Source organism: Plectropomus leopardus, chromosome 12 (genome assembly GCF_026936395.1).
Source record: "Plectropomus leopardus strain MGB_pleo_1.0 chromosome 12, ASM2693639v1, whole genome shotgun sequence".
Lineage (NCBI taxonomy): Eukaryota > Metazoa > Chordata > Actinopteri > Perciformes > Serranidae > Plectropomus > Plectropomus leopardus.
The window spans coordinates 15,340,176-15,349,149 of record NC_142187.1 but is presented as its reverse complement, the minus strand read 5'-3'; the positions used below and the strand labels follow the sequence as shown (position 1 = coordinate 15,349,149).

The 8,974-nt window shown below is 39.5% G+C and overlaps 1 protein-coding gene across 1 annotated transcript in view; it reads right to left on the bottom strand.

The window, feature by feature from the left end:
- Positions 1 to 4,395: 4,395 nt before the first annotated feature.
- Positions 4,396 to 8,974, bottom strand: part of ccdc18 (coiled-coil domain containing 18) — a 34,245-nt gene continuing 29,666 nt past the window's right edge. Inside the window, exon 27 of the transcript XR_015778136.1 lies at positions 4,396 to 8,905. The gene's annotated coding sequence lies outside the window, so the exon portion shown is untranslated. The remainder of the gene's footprint in view (positions 8,906 to 8,974) is intronic.

Here is an 8,974-nt window from a genome sequence, read left to right as displayed (position 1 = left end):
TGAAGGCCCTGACACACCAAGCCGATGGTTAGCCTTTGGTCAATGTTGGGCCTTATCGGGCCTCTTTGGCTATGCCTTTTCAGCCGATTCAGCATGTTAAATAAGCGTCTCAGACGGCAGAGCCTGTTGGTGAATAAAATCACTCTGCTCAGCAGTTGGCACAAGAAGAGAAACGGAAGTGTGAAAAGTAAACAAACGGCTAATGTCCAGAGGAAGTAAGAGTGCAAACAAACTTTTTTGTATTAGGTAAGATTATTTTTTTGCCATCAGGCTCTTCAGCAGAAATGGTTTGTGTTTTTGTGTTATTGTTTGCTAGTGCATGGCAAATATAATTTGCTTCTTCAACGTCAGGTCGCATTGTTACTGTGCTAGTGCTAATCCATCCTGTCAGTTTCACAGTTTCCCTTTTAGAATGATGAATACAGACTTCGGCCATCTACTGATATGAAAAGTTATCTCCTCTCATGCAGGCGCAGAACGTGCGTGCTAGCTGGCCGTCAATTGTAGTCTTTGCAGTGTATTCAAGTGCAACTTTTTGGCAGAGACACAAACAAAATGCAGCAGTTTAAAGTCATGAAAACACAATGATTCTTATTTTTGGAACATTATTAACTAATGTAAACATAGTTATGAGTTATATATACCCTTTCTGCCAATTGATGCCCCTAAATCCCACACACTGGACCTTTTTATTGAATCATCTGAATGGGACTTTTCCAGCTAAACAGGGCCATCTTTGTTCACAGATTATTCAAAACTTAAGACCACACTTCACTTGAATTCAAAATGTCTTCGGTCAGTTGGACATTTAAATAGCTCCTCTTTTCTGTTTTGGTGTAGTGACAACATGTCACTGATGATGCTGATCAAAGCGTCTGCACATTTCAGTTTTAACAGGAAGTGGGTTAAGATGATCAACAGTTTTCTCATGTCATTTCATTTTGACAGTTTTGCAAAACAAAAAAATTACCTAAATTTATCATTAATCTGTATGTACAACCAGTTTGTACATAATTCATCAGAACAGGTTCCAGTTTGTTTGCGATTCATTAGATATAGATGGTACCAACAGCTGGCTATCATGTGATCACACCTTACAACCACAAACATGTGACATTTCCTCATTTGTCTGGTGTTTGTGTTGATTTGTGCACATCTCATAGTAACAAAAGCATTCAAATAAGATTTGACTGAAGGACCTTAAGGGATCAAAGAGGAAACATATGTCTTTCTGGTTTCTATCCTCTGAGAGTAATACAGTTTTGTAAGCTCATTGTTGAGCCTTCAAAGAGAGTTGTTTTAGTCCTCCATTTATTTCTGCATGTAAATATGTTTGTTTCTCATGAAACAGACCTAATTCTGTTGCTATTCTTTCACAAGTATGGACACCATCATTCTGTTCATCTGTGCAGAGCGTGACAACAACTGGTGCCAGACTGGGGGTCGTGTCAGTCTTATCATCAAACAGGATGTGACATGCAGGCCGAACGGCTGCCTGCCGGAGCTCCATTGTTCCACTCCCTGACAGCTGACTGATGCACATCCTCAGTGACAATACAACCAACCCAAAATGGATTAGACTCTTATAGTCAGAAGCTTATACGCTGTGAGAGGTGATGCTGGTTCACTGAGGCAAATGAAGCAGAAATGTTCAGCACTTTGCACTGAATTATTAGGATGCCAAGTAAAGCTAAAAATACTATGTTGCATTTACATTTTTTCTGCTGCAGCCAAATGTGTTTGTGTACTTTTCAAAAACTCAGGGCACATCCACACTAATAGCTTTACATTTTAAATGAACAATAATCTACGTGCATCACAACATTTTAACACCATTTTAGAAATAATCGCCATCCATACTAACATGCTTAAAAAAATGCATATTAGATGACTATTAACATACACTGGGCTTGTGCATGCAGATAAAAACAGGAAGCAGATTGTTCAACTTCGCAGTAGTTGCTGGTTACAGATAATACTACAGAGATGGCGATAAGACCAAGCAAGTAAGACCAAGCTTTCTTAGACTGACATAGAGATGGTACTTTTACTAAGGTGGCAATGAAAATCACAAAATGACTTAGCTATAATGTCTTAACTTGACACATCTGATGAGACACAACAGTGTGCAAATGTGCATGCCTGCCCCTTCATTTTGAAAAGTCTCTGTTATCACCCGTTATGTTTAAAACTAACACGTGCTGTTAAGTGCTGTTAAGAGCATGACAAACCAGCAGCTGGCAATATAACCCAAACCCTACACCATGTAAAGAAGAAGAAGAAGTTGGCCAGTCAGAAGCCTGGAAAAAAACAATTTCAGGAAGCTATCCGGAGCAGCGCCCTTCATAATAAAACTGACTGAGTTATGACTGACTAGGCAACAACCTCCGGGGCTAAAAACTGAAACGAACACAGAAATGCCAAAAACTGCAGTGTCTTGAATGGCCAATTGAGGCTGGCTGCAGAAATCAACACAGACACCCATGACAAAATGCCGACTTCACATTAGAAACAAACATGTTAAAGCTTGGTACAAAAATGGTTTTGGTCTCTATAGTAAATTTTAACATTCATGTCAACTGAACGGGAGTAAATCTTTTTATATCCCATTTACATAACATTAAGGCTTAAAGTTATGCATTATTAAGGGCGGGCCGATTTGATTGACAGGCTGTCTCCCAATAGTATCCTCTGTTTTAAAGTCAGATCCTGCCCACAGCTCCAGACGCTTGCCCAACTATGGTCACCTCTGGCTCCAAAAAAAAAAACAAGATGATGACTGCCGAAATGCCAAACTCAAGGCTTCAAAATGGGAGTCTGCAAACCAGTGAGTGATATCACGGTAGCTACACCCATTATTGTTACAGAATATGTTCCTCAATATTGTGTAAAGTAACTGTGCGTGTATGTCTAAACATGTTTAAAGTCCTGTTAGCAAGATTAGAAACACCCGTATTTTGTGTAGCCAAAAGGCCAAAACACATAAAAATACCTTTGTTTATGTGGACCAGGAATATCCAGGAATCATCTTCGGAAAAACTTATCCAATTTTATCCCAACAGTTAGACAAGAAGATGAATACCACTCTTGGATGTAATGGTGGTATCGATTTTCTCATTTAACTCTCAGCAAGAAAGTAAATAGCTTTTTTAGTTTTTATTCCTTTAATCTTTTTTTGGATTAATCTTTATTGACTTTTAATTGTTTCCATTGTTCTTATTTTTACATTTTATCTTTCATTATGATTTGTATTCTTTCTACTATGTTTTTTGAATTTTGTTTTGTTTTGATCTTACATGTTTTGTTTTGCTTTTGCTTGGTCTTACTATGGGTTTTTTGTGTTATTGTCTTTGGACTATCCTGCTTTGCAATCTGGCAAAACATGTTAATAACTCTGTTTTAAAGGGTCTAAAATGGGAAAATAAATGTTCATAGTTGTCAAGGTTCAGGTATGGAGACCCAGCCCTCTGCACTTAGCTCTCTCTGTGAGACAGAAATGTGGCTCGAGCAGGTTCGTCCACCCTTACCGTTATCTTGACACTTGGAATAGAAAGTGTCTAAAGTAAAGACATGGTTACTGGGTTGGACACGGAGGGTCAACAAACATGACACAGAGCAAAGAACGTGCGGGGCGTCACTAACCACTGAGTGTCGATCGAACCAAACCTGCACAAAAGTCTCTAACCTTGGGTTGTCATAAAAACGGTAACTAGGATACCCACTCCCACCCTCTATGTATAAAGGTTCAGTTTAATGAGGGAAAGGTCAAAACCAGGGAACTGCACGTCAGTGATCGAGGACTCCTGTGGGGGGAGATAGCGGTGACCTTTCATCAATGTCGTCCACTAATGGTTGTTTTCTATCATGTTGAGTCAAACCGTGTCCATGTGAAACAACACTGACCCTCCAAACCCATCAAGTCCATGAAAATTATGGAGTTTCATAAAATCTTATTCTTACTGTGCTGATATTTAAAAGACAAGCACAGCAAAGATTTTTTTACAGGAAGTTCATGTCAAAATGATCATTAGTCCTCCTGGGTGTGTGGGCAGTGAGATAAGGCCTGCACAGCTCCTTGGTTACTGGTCCATAAAGGCATTTAAATGCTACGGAGGTAGGTGTCAGTGGCGTGGACACAGATAACCTGTATTGTCCACCACCCTGACCCCCAAGATTAAAACACCTGAGGCAGTTAAACATTACAGCTGGGGTAGGCAGTGTTATTTCAGTGTCACTGAACAAAAATCCCAAATTAACCTTTGAGCATATTGTAATTTAAGTGGTGAGAGAAAACTGGACTGTTGCACCTCCTCTTGGCTCTGTTTTAAGGATTTGGAAAATCTTATGACAGTAAACTTTGGCCAATCGCAGGTCATTTCAGAAATAAGGGGTTCCTCATCGGCTGTTCTACAAATGCAGATACAGGAGAATGTCCCTTCAGATTGTGAAAACCTGATTCACCTGATAACCTCTGCTACCTGAAGTCATAGGTTCACAGTTGCAGCTTATTCAAGTTTATGAATTCAAGTTTTTTTAATGTAGCTAAAGGGTCTTGTGTCACCGTGTGTCCTCTCACAGGGATTTACAGGCACAGAATTCAGTCAGCAGCTGAAGCAACACGAACCGCAGCCCCTGACGCTCCAGTGAAGTCGTCTTTAGCGACGGGTTGTGAGGCTGAGAGACTTCGGGATGGTCAGCTAGTTAATTTTTGTCTCACGTGTGGTCGCATAAACGGAGAGACAGAGAAGGGCTTCGTACAGACAAGGTCAAGTCAAAGTCAAGGACTTTCAAGTACTTTTTTAAGCACTGTTTTTTTTTTTTCAAGGAAGAAGTTGTTTTTACCACAACCATTTATTGCAAGAATTGTGCAAATTTGTAAATGGAGCAAACGTGCTACCAGGCCCTAAAATTAAGTAATAATTGATAACTGTTTAAAATATTCACACATGCAACTCACAAAAGGACAAAAAAGAATAAAACATTTATCTAAAATAATTTATCATTCTGTTCTCCTCTCAATTACATTCAAGTACTTTTTCACAGACCAAACTGAAAAAATTCTGATTTTCAAGGTATTCCAGGACTTACATTTCTGAGAGTCAAATTCACTCACTATAAGCACATTAAACACCTTGTATTAACAATGAAGAGAGAGCAACGTGCCAGCTTGGCAACTTTCTGGCCATTTGGTGGGAGGGGCTTAGGACAGAGAAGGGAGAGCTGCAGGAGGAGGAGGAGGGTGTATTTTCAAATTTCTGCAAGCTTTTATTTTTTTGTGACTTTTACAGAAAACTGCCAACCCCAACTTAAATATCTATTCAAAACAGAACACATTTTGTAGGAAATACTGCAGTAGATTGAGCATGATGATCTGGTGAGCACCAAATCACAGGGAAAAAAAGAGGATCAGAGTCTATCATCCCTGAACCTGATGTGACTCTGCTCTGTTGCATTAACGCAGTGAAGCAGAACAGCCCACAGAGCCAACATCCTGATGCTACTCTGAGCAAACAAGGATCTTGTTCCTTTAATCGTACCATTATTACTTTATGGTACAGTACTACATCCCCCGTGTGTGATACTCAATAAGCGCTTCAGCCCACGCACTGCCAGCTTTGGTTAACTCGTGTACCAGAACCTCCACAGCGCTGTGTGTCTGCACCAGTGTGGTTAACATCTCCTGGAAGTAACCCCTGCGGCACACACGCCTGGCTCGAGTTTCAAGAACAGCAACTGCTCTAAGTGCTCTGTTTGATGCAAAAAATGCAGTCAGCTTCTCCACACTCACATGAAACGTCTGCTAAATCAACTGACGGAGTTGTTTGTTTAAAAGTAGCAATATCACAATTTAAAAGTATTCCCTTACAAATAAAAGTCATGCAGTCTTCATTTTTCTTTAAGAAATAGTTCTGTTTTTGGGACATATTTGCTTTCTGTTAGAAAGTTAGATGACAAGATGAGAAAACAACTGATATCACTCTCAGATCTGCTGAAGCTACGGCCAGTTAGTGAAGCTTAGCACAAAGACTAGAAACAGGGGGAAACAGCTAGCCTACCAGTACCTCTAAACCTCACTAATCAACGGATATCTTGTTTGTATAATGCATTAAAAAGAATTAGTGCAAGAACAAAATCTCATTGTTTTTTGTGGGGTCACTTGCAAAACCTTTTCTATTCATTTTTACCAATTTAGCACTGGGAGAGCAGTCAGGGTACGTTGTGGGACAGCACAGAGGCAGACCAAGAAAGCCACTTTGTTCACTGAATCCCTGACTATTATCAACAATGGAACATTTTCTGAGGACAATATTGTGGCTAACGTTACTTTTGCACAAAACACAAACCAATAAACATAAAATGCAGAGGTGTGGACTCAACTCACATGAATTGGACTTGAATAAGACTAGATTCACAAATTTGTGTCTGTTGTATTCTTATTTTAAAGATATTTGTATACCAGTTTGTATCAAATAGGAAGCCCCCTCAACCATTTAGTTTTTGTTTTTTTTAAGTAAAAGTCAGAGGGAAAGGGGTTAAATACACTGATGATCTCATTTACAGAAATTAAGAACTGCTTTTTTTTTTTGCACAAAAACATGTCTATACACTGCAGACAGTTGTGGTGGCAAGTTGTACTAAGGAAGTTTCATGGAGGAACTAAAGCACGGCTACTTGACACGCAATACACCATTGAGCAAACCACATCCTCTAAGTACAAAATTTTAACGTGTACACATTCTGCAAAGGAAAAATGAGAGCAGAAAGACAGACCATACTGAAAATATACAAAGTACATTTAAATAATAAGGCCTGACCACTCACCGAGGCTCGGGGTGATCTGTTAATGCATGAAAGAGTTCATTTCAGACATGCAACCCCTGCCACATGTTGGACAGACAGGTTGGTTTGCAGACAGAAATGATTGCTGTCTCCAGCAGCAACACACACACACATAAACTTTCTATCGCACACAAACACAAAGAGAAAATAGTAATTGAGGCCCATGGTGAGGAAATGTAAATATGAACAGCCCCTCTCTTACGTGAGCAGGAAATCATTCACGGTGTCATTTATAGCATCTAAGCGGTCTGCTGATGGCCCATCTGCCAAACCAAACACTATATGACCTGCAACAAGTGATTAGAGCTCAAGGCTGCAATAAGTTACCATCATTTTTGATATTTTGCTATGAATGATCCTCGTGTTGTTGTAGGCTCTAATCCTGAGAGAGCATAGACTGATTTTAGGACGAGGGGCTCCTCCTGAGCACAGATACACAAAGCCCTATGCTCTGCTACTTAGCAGCGAGGTTGAAGAGTAAAGAAAAGGGAGGTTGTCAGGCAACCAGCTAATCGCTTTTGTTAGTTTGACGGAGCAGTGGTAGCCATTTTCCTGCTTCCTGTATTTATACCGAGTTAAAGGGGACCTATTATACTTTAAAAACTGACTAATAAATGGACTTTGTACATTTTAAACGTGGCCAATGAACCTTCATGTTAACATTAGGAAAACATGTAACTGGTTGTTGATGTTGTGTATTTCTCCCCAGTTTTCGATCATTATCCTGCCGCAGCATGTCCAGTTGTGAAGATTTTAGTTTAGGAGCTTTTACTGGTGATTTGCCACAGTACAAAGTGCCACTTTTCTCTGTTACAGCCTTTCCTCGATAGCAAGTATGTTGCTACATGTAGCTACATGCTAACATCAAGGAAATATGTGCATTTGGTTGCATATGTTCTTAATTTCTCCCTGATTTTGCATCATAATCTTGCTAAAACATGTCTTATAAGATTTTGGTTTAGAGACTCTTATTAGTGACTTTTACAGTTATTCCTGTAATAACATGTAATTTTGGTTGCCGAGCTTTTGGATTTAGACCCAATTTTGCATACAATTTCTGCTGTCCGCTGTTAAAGATTTTAGTTGAGCATTTTTTTAAATGATTTTTTTTACAGTTATTTCTTGGCTTCAGGTACACTGCTACATGTAATTAACTTATGTTGGGAAAAACTTGTAATCTTGGTGCAGATAATGTTAATTTCTCCCCAGTATCGGATTATATTCCTGCTGGAACATGTCAGGTTGTGGAGATTTTGGTTTAGAAAAAATTACTGATGATTTTTCACTGTAGAAAAGGCCACTATACTGCGTTACATTCATCGCCTGCTGCAAATGCACTGCCAATTGTAGTTACATGCAAACATGTAATGTTATTTGCCAAAGTTGTAAATTTCTCCCTCATTTTGTGCTGTAACCCTGCTGGAACATGTCCAGTTAGGCTTGGAAAATGGACTTTTCACAGTAAAAAGTGTAGCTGTAGCTTTCATGAAACCTATGTTATCAAACTGAGCAATACCACTCTCACAGCTAACTCTCAGCAAGAAAGCAAACACACAACATTCTGTCCCACGATGTTAAAATATTCCTCTACAGGACCAGATCAAGAGCCAGAGCAACAAACATGATATGAGCAACATTTCACTAAGCTTTTTGGCTTTACAAAGAGAAATGTTATTAGACTCCAGCCTTACGGGCCCCCTGACCTGTTGGGTTTTGTGCTGACAAAGAAGCAGAGTCAGCAATAGGAAATAGTTGCACATATAATAAGCTGCTTTTTAAATAAAAGAAGAATAAAGCTTTGTTAACTCATACAAAGAGTCATACCAAGACCTGAGTAAAGGAGACTAGAAGAGTAAAGCTCGTCCTAAAACTCTCCAGAGCCCAAACATGTCTGATGTTATATAAACCCGTGTGAGAGTGCCAAATCCAATTTCACCAGCTTGAGTCTGTATTAGATCCAGCATGACTCCTTCCACGGCCCTGAGCCAAAAATCCTTCTCCTGGACAGGAAGCTGCCAGTTGTTCTGGTAACATGACCCCACAGTCACAGACAGCATGGGAACATCTGAACAGATGTTAATGAAAACACGGCATTACATTTCTCCTGAGAAATATAAGTCACAGTGGTAGACAA